Source organism: Triturus cristatus, chromosome 3_2, assembly GCF_964204655.1.
Source record: "Triturus cristatus chromosome 3_2, aTriCri1.1, whole genome shotgun sequence".
Taxonomy (NCBI): domain Eukaryota; kingdom Metazoa; phylum Chordata; class Amphibia; order Caudata; family Salamandridae; genus Triturus; species Triturus cristatus.
The window spans coordinates 617,617,314-617,633,075 of record NC_140584.1 but is presented as its reverse complement, the minus strand read 5'-3'; the positions used below and the strand labels follow the sequence as shown (position 1 = coordinate 617,633,075).

Here is a 15,762-nt window from a genome sequence, read left to right as displayed (position 1 = left end):
CTTTTGATTCATATATAGGCTTAGTAGTCCCACCTTCGTACCTCCTTAGTACCGCCATTTCTACATTTGTACCCTCCCACGAGGACTGGTCCTTTTACTTATGTTGTTACACAGTATGTTTTATTTACAGTCTGTGAGCACTATTTTCTTTAATGATTTTCTCCTATTGCAGGCCTGACAATTTCTGCACGGGTGCCCGCTTTGCGTCCTGGTGACGCATTTTAGGTTTCAGCACGGCGCCCGCTTTTACATTTTTATTACCAATGGCGGCCAACTTGCATCTACGTGCCTTCCTTTCTTTCTTTTGGGCAATGCGGCCCGCTTTTACTATAGCGGCCGCGTACCTTTATTTTCCCTGGAGAAGCAGCCAAAGTTGGCCACACACCTTTTTATAACCAGTAAGTGCTCTGCACCTCTCTCGGAGACGGTTTTGGTCACATGGGCAGCCGCTGCTTATCTCTGACCGGATGTGGCATTCTATTCAAAGGTGAAGGGGCAGTGGCTGTCGCAACTTTATCCTTTACGGGCGGACAGACCACAGCTTCAAAGGAGCCTTCCTTTCTGCATCAATCAAGCCTTTCCCCGCATAGAGCTTTTCCAAGACCAGAGCCCCGTCTGGTATGCTGACTTCACATGTCCCGGTCATGGGAAATTGGGTGTCACAGCAGGGAGGTGCCTTCTCGCATGCAACTATTTAATGGAAAGGGGTGGGGCCCAGGGTGCAATTTCACTGTAGTGGTACCCAGCGTTTTCAACCCTTCCCAGATTCGAATGCATTTTGTTCCTCATTTCTTGCCACACGTTGTGTGTATAATGTGCTAAATATTTGTGCAATGTAAAAAGAAATGCTTAAAAACAAGCATTCAGTGTATTGCTGTCCCAGATACATAGCAGTTTTGTTGCTTCTTTAGTTCCTTGTAAATGAAAAACACAACTTTATTGTACAGAGTGGAAGTTGGATAAACCGCAGGTTTCATTACAAACAGTAGTATATGCTGTGACCCTACAGGCAATTATTTTGTGTGCTTTTTTTTTTAGCGCGAACTTGAACCGAGATCATTACAGCTCTTCTCAGGAGGACATAGGCAGTTTAAGAGATGTACCCAGAATCACAGGATGCTGTGTGAAGGCCGGGGTTGGATCCTGCTTCCATCGTTCTCAGGTCACCTGCACTAGTCGCTAGGCCACATGTCCTCCATCAACACACAGGGCCGGATTTTAACACAAGCTGATTACACTAACTGTTTATATTGAATAATTTACTTCCAGGTGACGCAGTTCACGTCAGCGCCTGAGGTTCTTCCCTGGCACCACCTCCTGCGAAACCTTTTCCTTCCGGGACATAGTGCACTTCTTCTCTGACCTGATCTCAGGCCACCGTCACAGTTGTTCAGTGCCCCCAGCAGTCCAGGCTGAGGAGGCCCCACAGTGTCCTGCCAGAGGCCCCAATTGTGTTGGACTTCCAAGGCCCAAGGATACTGTCTTTCATTCTTGCTGTAGCTGCTGCCATTATGGAGTTTTGAACAGCCCTATAACTATACCTTCATTAAGATTATTTAGACCACCTGGATGAGAGAATGGGTCCCGCTTAAGATGCTTCAAAAGAAGAGGGCTGGCAGAGGCACCCTCTATTCCGTATCCTCACCACATAAGGAGTGGGAAGTCTTCGAGTAATTACTATCTCTCCCTCACCCATTCAGGGAGGAGAGTCACCGTTCATCTCTGTGGTTGTAGGCCCCCCCAGTATGTCCCAGTAGTGAGGACTGAGGCAGTGGAATTGTGTCAAACTATATTCGGCTCATTCTTCACGCCATCTCTCATAAACAAGGCCTTGACTGATGTGGTGTAACGGCAAGAGCTGCCGTCTTTGGAACTGGAGAACTAGGTTTGAGTATTGGCGTCGGTGGAGCTGGGGAACCAGGTTTGATTATCAGCTTTGGCTTAACATCCAGTGATTCTGGGCAAATCACTTAATCCCTCCATGCATACCAAAAATAAATTTGTCCTTGTGTAATGTAATTGAACAGAATACAAGCAAAATTAATAAACACAAGGTGCACATATAGACATAACATACCTATAAAAGACAAACAAAGAAATAGGAAAGCAGCAAAGAAACGCAAAGGAAAAATATAATAATACTATGATGCAATCAGTAATTCCAAATATTACGTAATGACAGTGTGAGAAATGGCACACGTGAGACAACCTCAAAAAGCAAACTTGTTATGGGGTGGGATGTTGAGTAATAAAGCAAATTTGTGTAAAATAATTTGCAATTGAATAAGGCCCGCTAATATAAGCATTGTATATATAAAAAACACACATTTGCAATGCAATAGGTCTCGCATAACTAAAAGTTTGAGCTACTGGCGTTGCAAATAATAATGCAACGCCAATGGCTCAAACTTTCAGTAATGCAAGACTATTGCATTACAAATGCTTGTTTAACAAGTCAGTATTGAAAGCAGGTTAACTGCTTAACACTCCAGCCTTTAAATATTAAATGCAAGGTGTAGTGACAGGTACATGTGAAAAGACTGCTATCCCAATGCATATGGGATAGTGGTGAAAACATGACCCACTGCTTTACATTCCACATACCAACAAAATTCAAAGCTGCAAGGTGTTAATTTGTTATGAGTGATTCCTTCAGCTAATCCCGGCTTTCTACCCAATTGCACTTTACTGCTGGGTTTTTGACCCTATAGTTACAATGTTCACAGCAGAATTTTAAGTCCTAGAATACAATGTGATATCTGTTAAAAGGTCAGGGCTGATATAAAGTGAGACATTTGCCACGACGACCGCCATAAATGTACACACAACAGCATCACCATCTTATTATAGTCTGGTAACTGGTACAGAAAATCAGAGATGAGCATGCTTAAAGCATCACTTTTCAGGTGCCTTAGAATGTGGGACTACAAATGAATCAGGCATAATTAAAGAAATGTAATGTACTATTCGGTTGGCAGAGTTTACCACACCCCTATAATGCATAACATTAGGTAATATGTAGGCAAATAATCCCCAACTGGGTCTAGTAATTTGTTTATTAACACATTTAGGTATAGCACTCTTATTTTTTAAATTCTTTGAAAGTCCTCTAAACCAGACAATGTCCGGACAGACTGAGTGTGTGTCTTGCTCCACCTTTCAGATAATACAGAGTTCTACAAATACTCCTACAACATAGTGGCTCAAGCATGGCGGAGCAGGAGACATAAAACACAACAACACCTTGAAAGGGGTTTACTTTACAAAATGCAGAGACTCTCTTTTTAGAATAAGGCTTGGGGTTTTATTTATGCAATGTTCTCTAACAGAAAGACTTTCCCAGATGTCAAATGAACATCATTCAAAAGTATATAGGGATATATATATATATATATATATATATATATATACAAGCAATAATAACACACTTGGTAAATGCAACAGTTAAATGCATGAATAATACTAATAAATAAACAAGCAGCAAATAGTACTGGATGACCTGCAAGAAATAATCAGTAAGATATTTATACACTAAATAAATCAAATGATTACTTTGGATGTGCACTCTGACTCATTCACACATCACAAGAAAAACACCTCAAATGATCAAAGCCACTGGCCACACATCACAATGGCAATAATCAAAACTCAACACTTCACCTGGTGTAAACACTGCATCTTAGTCCACTCCTGACTGGGGGATTTAACAGCCGGGATAAGAGCCTCAGCAACCAGGGTTCCGCTGTACCGAAGTAGACACGTCCGTCCCCATTCGGATTCCAAAATCCCGGTTTCTAAGTCAACAACCCTCAGCTTTATGATCTCAAAAACACACTAGAAGGTTTGAGAGTCTTGCCCTCTGCGCCAAGGAAACTTACTGGAACTGGCCAGCTTCGAGGCAAGCATTCCATGGCACGAAGGAGTTCCCACATTCCCTCTACATTCTCACATGTTCCAGCCTTTATCTTGACGAAACTCAAAAAAGCCTTCCATGGTACATTAAACAATCCCTCACAAAACAATCCTTGAATGTGATTAACCCAAACAACTTGCAAGCCTGTCTGTGCATGCAAAAAAGCTCAAGCAAGACAGAGTCAGAATTCAGGATGACATGAGGCCATGTCAAAACCAATAGTAAGAAATTAATAATACTTGCCAATGTACAACATAATGCACGTCTGTGCACCACTGCCTATAGCATCACACACTTCATCTCTCAATGTACAACATAGTGCACATTTGTGCACCACTGCTCATAACACTGCACTTTGAGACCAAAAAATACATTCCACACCTCTCTCTCTCATGCTTTCAAATGCACATCCCACACGTTATGTTCTTGGCAAGATGGTTCTACTCTTTTACAGCTCCCACTGTAAGACTGCAAGATTACAAGAACAAAACCTTCAAATAGAAACAAGGGATATGCAGGACATCGTACATTCATGCTAGGATAAAATAACACACCAAAGTCAAATAAAATAACGGTAGTCAAAGGTCATCACGTGGTGTCAGACCACAAGAGAGCTTCTAGCACTAAAGTGTGAGACGTAATATGTGGGAGAGGGTAATAAGATGTGAGTGAATGAGTGTGAAACACACAGACATTCTATGTTTAGAGTCTATCATAAATCCACTGGACACACATCTAATAGGAAGACACTACATACGCTGCATTACTTCTCCTTTGAAATAAATAAATATGTGCTTTATAACACTCACTGCAAAATACAACAACTTTAGTAATAACTGGAAAAACACAGTGTTTGTCTATTTTGTGTGTTGGGCAGCTAAATAATCACTAATAAGCACTGATTTTAAAAGGTTTTGAAAACTCTAAGAAAACACCTCTGAAATTCACACAAAAACCACAGAAAACAGGGCAGCCTAACTGAGGGGAAAGTACTATGGGAGACGATTTTAGGTTGAGCCTAGGCAGCGCATTCGCTGTCTCTCGGCATGCTATATTCGTTCTTTGGGCTTACAGCCTGACTCCAGCTTCTGATTGGCTTTTGTCAGTGTCCTTTAAAAAACCCTGCTTCTAATTGGAGAATGGCTTGTCCCACTTTTCTTCTCAATTGTTGACTACCATGGATCGCCCACAGGACTTGTCCCCTTCCACTTCTGGTATTGTATGTCCTGTCTTTGGAACAATTTTTTTTACATTGACACAGAGAGCACCTCTAGCGCAACATGCCGGACACCACACTTTTATCTTTAAGTATAGCGGCTGCACCTTTCTTTTGTTCTGCACGGCATGACTGGCAGGGTGACTCATTTTGCCAAATGTGGGCCCACCAATACAGCCCACAACTCCTTCTGCTGCTACGGAGTGCTGTCAGCGAAGTGCTCCACAGCACCACTTTACAACGCCTCACGTCATTTTGCACAGCGTGGGCCCCGTAACCGAGGCACACCAACACCGCCTGCATCAGCCGCACTTCATAAACACAGGTGGTACTGGGCCAGAGCCATCGCGACTGCCGTCCTTTGCGCCTACCTGGGTAGCAGAGAGGGGAGACCCATTTAATTGACATTCTGACCTCTCCGAGATTATAAAATAACTTTCCCGACATGGGAAGAGGTGACTGGAATACTTTTAGCAAGATTACAGTAAAGGCTTTAAAAAGAGCCCTGCTGATTTTTTTGCACACTACTTGATATCGGTGAAAGCGCATATCCTGTCACAAACGTAATACTTTGATATATGTACAGGTGTACATCCCTTGTTTTTAATGCACTTCAACCACTGGTATGAAAGGATGTAATACCAGATGAAGTCACGTGGCTCTGGCAGCTAAGCTTAGCGCTTGCGTGGAACACAGGTTGCACCCTTTGCTTGTCCAAATTATAAAACGTTAAAGAAACAAATCTAAGTAGGAGCTCAGAGTCCACGCCCGACCAGGAGGTAGATTATGTTGCCAGTAAAAGGGTTACTAGCCCCCACTTTGCTAAAACATTAAGGTGCAATCCCTAACCTCTGTTTCTACTTAAACACAAAACTTTTCATAGATGCCAAGATTTCAGATTTCTTATGTGTGACATTTTCATAATTTCAGTGTAATTATGAGTGACTTTCATGACTATGAGTGATACTTTCTCACAAGCAAAATCAAGAAATGAAGACGAGGGAAACATAAATATTAGAAATTGCACCCATTTGAGCAATGAGAAACTCTAAGAAGATGTTAAAACTGCTGCAAAAGCACTAGAAATGGAATGGTACTAACCTAGTAAAAAGCTGAAACTCACAGCTAATCCTCATAAAATACAGTTTTACGAATATATGTGGTTCATGTTCTTTCGCTCCTACCCTGTTCTCCTCTTTCTTGCTTTTTACCTCCTTCCCACAGTTTCATTTCCCATTTCCCTCTCTTGTGCTCTTTTTCTTCCACCTTCTTCACGCCCTCTCACCTTCCCCACGCCTCTCCAATCTGGACCAAAAATCACTATGAAGCAGTCATCACTGTCCGCTTCCGAGTGCTTTTTCAAATTATTCCGTTTTTCACCCCTCTTCCCTCGTTAGACACCCCCCACTTGGCTGCTAAAGTCAAATGCTTTCCCAGTGGGTAGACCTTTCGGCTTTGTCAATACCTGCTACATTTCCTCTTCCTCTGTGTATTCTGAGCACACCCACCTGCCCAACAACTGCTCAGACACCGCAGTGTGACGCTGTGTCTCCATAAGCCACCTTTTTTCCTGGACAGAATGACAGGATTATGTTTGGCGTCACCAGGCTTATGCAATACTGTCCACATGCCATATGTGCTGACTTGGCCCTGGTCCCGAGTGTGCTTTCATTGAAGAAAGAGCCTTGCAGGGTGTTTTAAAAAAAGCTCATGCTGTGATGCACTTTCCGAAGTCCAGCAAGCTCCTTTTGGCAATGCCTGTGAGCAGGATAGAAAAGCTTGAGAGAGCAGCTAGGGGACAATGATCACAGCCCGCAGCCGGCAGCGTGGCCTGCAGCCATACCAGGGCTTCTAAGCTTCAGCTCTGTAACACGCCCATCACCCACTGACTGCAGGCAGCTGCCTGATCACTCGCTGCGTCTAAAAAGGAATTTTTTGTAAGAAATAATTAACATACTCAGGTGCACTGCTGCAGCAAGCACTGACTATCTCACTTACTTCAACTTAGAACGTGCGAGGACAGACTCAGGCGAGGCTGCAAGCCAAGGGAATTCGAATTTGCAACTTGCCTCCTTAGTGAGTCCAGTGACAGAGAATCCTGATGGCCGCTGCAACTTCACTCAGTCTCCCTGACCCTCGGCAATTATTGAATTTGTGGCGCTGGGGTCAATCATGATTTTAAATTTATTGGAGCTCAGCCACGCGGTGGCCGGTCCGATCAGGTAGCAGCGCTGCACCGTGATTTATTATTGCCGCAAAATGAGTAGCAGCCACCCACAACAAACTCTGGGAGCAGTGAGCACTAACAGGCCGTGATGTCGGCCCCGCGACCAGACATTAACACAACCTGACTGGGCTGATGTCTCGGTAGTAGCCATTGGGCACTACCTTGACGTGACGTCAGGTTTGCACCAATCTCTAAGTTGAAACATTGTAGCAGCCTGCCAGCAGCAGCTTCTACTAGCTCAGCCAGCTGATCCCCAAGCCTGCAAGTGCAGCACGCACATACCACGGCACTAACGTCTTGACAGCCTATAATGTGTGACAATGCTTTTCATAACGGTGATGCGGAGCACCACACTAAAATGTGTTAGTCAAATGGCTGATGCGTGGTACTTGGCCGGACTGTAAAACTTAATGTTGCTTCTTTCTCTGGTGGTCATCAAAATTTAATCTCAGAAGCTTCGCTCCCAGAAGTGACTGGTTCCTCGCACCCATATTATGTTTATAATTCATCGCTTTGGTCTGATTTCCATGGCACAAAAAAGCCAACAGCGCATCATTCTTTCCGTTGAGATTAATGTCAACCTCACTTCCTCAATTCTAGGTCCACCCTCTCCCCGCAGCTCTGCTGTGCCATCTCTTGCCTCCAGACCCCGACCTCCTCCTTGGGAGGTTCGAGGATGCTGTCCGCTCCTGCGCCTGCTGCCCGCTCCAACTGGGACCAGACTGCCTGCAACCACCGTAACCTTTCTCAGACGTTTTTTTTCGTAATTTTTCCCTCTTGTGCCACTGTTATTGTGCCCATCCGTGTCTTGTTCTAATTCCACCATTTTTTTTAGTTTCTCGTGTCTGCCTGTTCCTTTCGCCACTGCTGCCCCTGCGCCCCCCCCCCCCGGAATTTCCCCCCGGAATTCCCCTGCTCCCGCCTCTCCTCCCTCCCACCTCCCCTACTTAATGGCGGACGCTGAAGGCTCACCAAAGGCAAGCCCGTCTACGCCCGTCCGCGGCCAGCGCCAGGAACCCTGGACCTCCCACTACCCATCGCTACGACACCACCACCCTCCTCGCACTCAACCCTGGAAGACTTAGAGAATGCCAACAGGCCTCGCTGTACACGGCCAGTTGTCCTGCCTCCACTGCCACCAACCAGACCCTCACCGCCACCTCGGCCTCCAACACCGCCGCCGACAGCACCGGTGACACCCTAAAATGCATCCTCCTCAATGTACACTCCGTACACAAACACGCAATGGAAATCTGTAACCTCTCTCAAGTCCGATATCTCCTTCTAATTCACAGAGACCTGGACCAACGCATCCTCTGCCTCCGACATCAGCACCGCCATCCCAGACGGATACAAGATCCAGAGGAAAGACAGCCCCAACCACCCAGGAGGGGGCCTCGCCATCACCCACAAGAGCACCCTCCGCCTCACCACCTCCAGCGAAACCTTCCCCTCCGCCGAACACCTGCACTTCGAGATCCAGACCACCCCCAAAGCCACACTCCAAGGAACCCTCGTCTACAGACCCCCCGGCCGCCGAACACCCTTCGCCACCACCATCACCAACTTCATTGCACCCCACGCCATCACCTCAACAAACTACATACTCATTGGAGGCTTGAACTTCCACCTTGACAACCCCAACTCCACTATCTATCGTGACAACCTTGCCAGCATCGGACTTAAACAACTCGTCAACACACTGACCCACAGAGCAGGACACACCCTCGACCCCATCTTCGCAGCAGGAACCAGCATCCAATTCAGCCACACAACGCAGCCGCCATGCACCGACCACCACCGAGTAAACTTTGCCATCAACAAACCAAAGGCACCCAAACCAGCCCCACGCCCACCACGAAGGAACTGAAGCAAGGTTACTGATGAGCAACTTAACTCCACCCTCACCCGAGTCAACCACACCTGGGCAAACGACGCAGCCAGAGAACTCCACACCTGGATCTCCGACTGCACCAACGAGCTCGCCCCGCTACGCAACCCCGACAGACAACGCCCCAAGAAAGCCACCTGGTTCACCACCACTCTCCAAGAAGCCAGACACACCTGCAGACGCCTGGAGAAGAACTGGAGAAACACCAAGACAACTGAAAACCACACCACCTACAAGGATGCTATGACGGACCACCACAACCAGATCAGAGCCCCCAAGAGGAACTTCATCCACAACAAAATCCTGGTCAACTCCACCAACTCCAAGGAACTTTTCAGTGTCATTCAAGAATTCACCAATCCAAGCAGCGAAGCCACAGACAACACCCCATCCCAAGACCTCTGTGACAAGCTTGGAACCTATTTCCACCTCAAAATCAAAAATGTCTACGACAACTTCATCGACCATCCAAAAGGTACCACAGACGGCCCTCCGCCCCCCAGAAACACCAGCCCACCATCTCCAACAGGACACCGATCACGGCCGAAGACACCGCCTTGACCATGAAAAGCATCCACTCAGGAGCCCCCACCAACCCCCGCCCCCTCACATCTACCACAGAGCCACGGCTGCCATCGCACCCGAACTACAATGCACCATCAACACCACCTTGAAAACAGGCACCTTCCCAGATGACTGGAAGCGTGCAGAAGTCGCACCTCTGCTCAAGAAGCCCACAGATGACCCCACCGACCTCAAGAACTATCGGCCCATCTCGCTCCTTCCCTTCGCAGCCAAAGTTGCAGAGAAAACAGTCAACAGGAAACTAACACGATTCATTGAAGAGAATGCAGTCCTTGACCCGTCCCAATCCGGATTCGGAAGCAACCGCAGCACAGAGACCGCCGTACTCGCCGCCACAGATGACATCCGCACCCTCCTGGACCAAGACCATTCAGCAGCCCTCATCCTACTCGACCTATCAGCGGCCTTCGACACCGTCTCCCACCGCACACTAGTCGCCAGACTACACGACTCAGGCATACAAGTCACAGCCCTGGACTGGATCCGATCATTTCTCACTGGAAGAAGCCAAAGGATCAGACGCCCACCCTTCCTCTCCGACCCCACGAAAATCACCTGCGGAGTTCCACAGGGTTCATCCTGGAGCCCCACCATTTTCAACATCTACATGACCCCCCTCGCAGCCATCGTACGACAACACGGCCTCAACATCTTATCCTACGCCGATGACATCCTCTCCCTCACCAAAGACCCCGCCACTGCCAAACTCAACTTCCAGAAAGGAATGCAAGACGTCGTAGTCTGGATGACCAACAGCTGCCTGAAGCTCAACGTTGAGAAGACAGAAGTCCTCGTCACCACCCATTCTGCATGGGACAGCACCTGGTGGCCGACCGCCCTCAGAAGCCCACCTACCCCCTCAGACCATGCCAAGAACCTCGGCCTCGTACTCGACTCATCACTCACCATGAACCGTCAGGTCAACGCCGTCACCTCCAGCTGCTTCAACACACTCCGCATCCTCCGCAACACCTTCAAGTGGATCCCCCCTGAGTCAAGGAAGACAGTCACCCACGCACTCATCACCAGCAGACTGGACTATGGAAACGCACTCTACGCCGGCATCAACAAGTCCCTACTCTGCAAACTCCAGACAATAGAGAACACCGCCGCCAGACTCGTCCTCGGCATCCCCCGACGCGAACACATCAGTCAACACCTACGAAGTCTCCACTGGCTCCCTGTGGAGAAAAGTGTCACTTTCAAAATCCTCACTCATGCCTACAAATGCCTGCACAACAACGGACCCAAATACCTCAACGACAGAATCAACTTCCACGTACCCAAAAGAAACCTCCGATCTTCCAACCTCGCACTAGCCGAAACTCCGCGCATCCACAGAGCCAGAGCAGGCGGAAGATCTTTCTCTCACATTGCAGCCAAGACCTGGAACGAGCTCCCGGCAGACATCAGACGCACCCCCTCCCTGAACACCTTCAGGAAGACCCTCAAGACCTGGCTCTTTGGCTAAACAGATCTGCGGACCCCCCCTCAGCGCCTTGAGACCCTCACGGGTGAGTAGCGTGCTTACAATTCCCTGATTGACATTCCTCCTCATTATTTAGTGTCAAATCGTTCAAATCATTGAAATAAGCCACAAAGCTGCACAAAACCTTAGCCATACCCCCCATTTGGCGCTGTATAGCTGCCAAAAGGACAGGCTTCATGTGTGACAACATCAACCAGAGTGTCAGACAATAGCAAACTGCATTCTGGGACATGCAGTTGTTCTGTTCTTTTTTGTAATTGCAAACTTAAAAGAAATAATTGCCACATCTGTACATAAGGCCCGCAGCAAGATTTATTTATAATGATTTATTTGCAGTCTTATATGGAGGGTACTAGACTTGCGGGTGTCAGAGTGTGGAAACGTGCCTTTTAATGAGCACACCGGTGCAGGGGTCACCCTTCTCTGTCCACAGGTCCTTAGACCAACAAAATAGAGACTGGCACTGAAGCTGGAATTCAAATAACAAGTTTATTAATCACTCATGAGTGGGACTACGTCCACACAGCACTCTCAAGTGCTGCCTGAGGTAGTACATTGAAGTCACAGAACACAGGCCTTATATACAGCTTTTTTTTGTTTAAACATTTTTTTTATTGTTTTCTTACCAACATCCCAATACAATTCCCACAAGAGCACCAGCAACTCACTGGAGAGTAGTACATACGACATTTCAGCCAGTTATGCAGTGGGAAAGTTACACTTCCCGCGTGGGCTCCCCCCTCCCATTCCCTCCCGCGACCCATGTCAGTGTGCCCCCGTCTTCCTGTCCCCCCCCCTGGAGAGACCCCCCCCCATTACCATGACGCATGTAGGGGTATTCAAACCTATCTCTATCAGCTCGGGCGTTCCCCCGGGTTCAGCCGTGTTGAATGGGTCCACCCACCACCGTGACCCCCTTCCTACTCCCCGCTTATCGCTTCCTCCTGTCGGTCGGGTATGCTCCCCTCTCCTATGTTTCAGGCCTTATATACAGCTTTTTCTGCACTGGTAAGCATGTGGATACAAATAGAAGGTACAGGCCTACAGAGGAAAAGTTACTGATGAACATGGGCAAATGGGAAATCACTTAGTCAGCAAAGTGGGAGGAGGAGCAGGAGTGGTTATGGCAGCAGTAAGAGATTGACAGTTGAGTCTGAGACCAGGTGTTCTAGCAGCTGAAAACTCTTAGCATGCATATTGCTTTTAGCTGAGTCAGGAAGTCAACTAAAATAGACAGCACAGGCAGGGAAAAAGACGAGCAGCAGAGGATGTGAAAATTACAAAGCCAACAAAATAGATGCCACAACCAAGATGGCTTCAGCTTATGCTAACGGAACTTATTCTAGATTTCCACAGACGACCCTTTTAGCATATGCTGAAGACATCTTCTTATACTTTTCAAGGAATACGAAAATATCACGGACATCGATCTGCATCATTTCATTATTTTCTTGATCACTTGCTAGTCAGGCATTTACATTCTTAACATTCTGTTTAGTCGGTATACACGAGGTGCAATTAGAAACACAAAGGGAACAAAGCATTGGGCCACATTGAATACATAGGGAACAAGTAAAAAGAATAGCAAAAAGTATACATACGGCTGACAATAGTTTCCAACCCCATACAGTAAACATGTTCCACAGCCATCCAGTCAAAGTCCAAGTCCCTGAATCCTGGTGGATTTCAGTGGCTATTTTGTGCACATTGGAGATTGCATCAAAAACAGAAGGGGCGTGGTCAGGGATATAAACGCAGCAGCTACTCCCAATGATGCGACATGCTCCACCACGGTCAGCCAGGATGACATCAAGGACCATCCTATTTTGGAGCGTCACAATTCTCGCAATTTGTAGTTCTTCTGTGATATTTCCAAGCGCCATTGCTGTCTGATTGATTACAGCCTCTACAACACGTGTCAAGCTTCGGATCTTTCTGCTGCTGTAGTGCAGTATCAGTTTGATCCACCTCATCATTGTTTATTGTCCTCTTGAATCGACTCTTAGAAATGTCATTATACAGTTTATAGTCTTTATGGTAGGATACAGGTGCCAAAAACATAGGTGGAAGCAAAAAGGACACATAGCAGATGCCGGACCAACCAATAGGTAGATGATAATAACCTTTACTTCCACAAATGAAATAGGTATTGTGGGAGGACAAAAAACTGCTATTGTTCATTCCAGTAATATTTAACACTAAAGTACAGTCACTTTTTCCCACAGGGATATTGCCAATACTGCTTACACACAGATCCACTCGAGCTCTAGTAACAGCAATAACAGGAGGCCAATTTCCCTTGATGGTTCGAGTGTTGGGGAAAACATAGTGTGTGGAGGAATTTCCTCGACGATACTCCTCCATTTCCCATACAGTTCCTTTAGCTTGTGGATCTCCTTCCTCATCAGGGTAACAAACTTTATTCAACTGAGTGTTAAGTCTACCTACATCAAAATTAGTAATATTAGTGATATGAGAAGCCCACAATAGTGCAAACCAGGCTCAGTAGGAGCCACTTTGTGAAAACGGCAAAGGAATAAAAGGTTTTCCTCCCTTTTTCTGATGAGCTGGCATCATTCAACATATCCAGCAGTTAGTAACGTTCGTAGCATTGTGCGTATGGTGCAACATCTGAAAGAACGTGTTATTGAGGTAGGACATTCTGTGCTTCTGTTCATGATAAGGAAGAGTAAAGTAATGATGTTCAATGGGGGCAGGTGTAGTAGCAGTCAATAGATTTTGGACAGGAGCTACTTCCGCTACAATCCATGTTAATATAGAAACAGTAACAACAGTCAAAGTAAGTCCAGTAGCAATTATTGTTCTTTTGCTACAAACTCTTGCAGCAGTTATCTCCTTAGACATATTCCTTTTGTCGACAAACAACAAAGCAGATGGTGCCCTAAGGTCCTGGGCAGGCGTTGATTTCTTCACTAACATGGAGACGAGTAGTCACTAATAGACTACCCCCCTTTGATGCCAGTCTTTAACCACCCAGGATAATGGCTCAAACACTCTTTTTCAGCAACGAAGTGTCTTTCTTCCTGGGTCGCAGCGGCTATCGGGATGTACCAGGAATCATGTGGTCCGGGAAGACTTCCTCAGATCCTTCAGGTGACGTGGCTTGTCCTTTCTCAGTGACCAGGATATCGCGGTGATCTGCCAACACAGCTGGGCTCACTAGGTTTTGCAACACTTTTCGACAGTGTGTCGCATGGACCCAGTTCTTCCGGTTCGTCACTCGAACTGCAGTCCTGGTAGCCAATAGTACCTATTCCGGTCGTCACCACCTCACTGCTAGGGAGCTGGGTCTATGGAAGGACTTTATTACTACGTAATCCCCAGGGCGCAAGCAGAGGCCCTCACCTTCCGACCTGTCTGGAAGAGTCTCCCGAACCTGTTGATAAATAGAAGACAAACTGTCAGTCAACTGAGACAAATAGTCATTCATCAATACATAGGGTACATCATGTATAGGGTGTGGCTTAGGAATCCCCCAAATATTCAACTGGCCTTCCGAAAACCACCTCATACGGTGTGAGGCAAGATCGTGTATGTGGTATCGATCTAATGGATAGCAATGCTAAGGGCAATGCATCAGGCCATTTCAAAGATGTGGAAGCCTGTATCTTAGCCAATTTTAGTTTCAGGGTAGAATTGTAATGTTCCACTAGTCCTGCTGATTGTGGGTGAAAAGCAGCATGAAACTTATGCTTGTTTCCCAACCCTCTCACGAGATACTCAACAACTTGCCCAATAAAATGGGGTCCGTTGTCACTCCACAAAACATGGCAAATGCCGAATCTGGGAAAGAACTTCTTTAGGAGCACCTTTGCTGTAGTCAGAGCTGTCTTATCTTTCGTAGCGTATTCTTCCACCCATATACTAAAGGCACAAACCACTTCCAAGACATACTTCAGGTTGTTACAGCACTCAAGCTGGATGTAATCCATTTGCAGGACCTCAAAAGATGAAGTCGGTATCGCAAACCCTCCTGTTGGAGTTTGTGTTCCCTTTCCAGAATTATACTGGAGACAGATCAGACAGGACTGGACTATTTTCTTAGCCGTACCAACAATCTCTGGATGATCCCAAACTTGCATAAGTTGCTTTGCTATTGAGGATGCTCCAACATGTGCCGACCCATGTGCCATGTGAATAATAGGGTGTAAATAGGCTGTGGGTAAATTCCATTTGGTCATTTCTTTATTCCTCCAACAGCCCTCATCATTCAATGCTCCCTTCTTGGACCATTGGTCTAATTCATCAACAGAGGCAGATTGTTGCATGTCCAGGACCTCTTCCCTGGCATCATGCCAACGTTCAGCCTGTGATTTAAGTACATACATAGATGTGGTACTTCCCTACATTGCAGTCTCCCGAGCTGTGTAATCCGCAAAGGCATTGCCTGCTCCTATTTTATCGGTCACTTTCTTGTGTG

At 46.5% G+C, this 15,762-nt stretch overlaps 1 protein-coding gene across 4 annotated transcripts in view; it reads right to left on the bottom strand.

Moving 5' to 3' along the window:
• Window positions 1-15,762, bottom strand: part of TKFC (triokinase and FMN cyclase) — a 360,998-nt gene that overhangs the window by 296,612 nt on the left and 48,624 nt on the right. Inside the window, exon 1 of one of the 4 annotated variants that reach the window (XM_085648513.1) lies at window positions 7,199-7,325. The exons of 2 other annotated variants lie outside the window; for them this stretch is intronic. The gene's annotated coding sequence lies outside the window, so the exon portion shown is untranslated. Of the gene's footprint in view, window positions 1-7,127; window positions 7,326-15,762 lie in introns of those variants that run through there. One more of the 4 variants, XM_085648510.1, reaches the window with a different exon arrangement.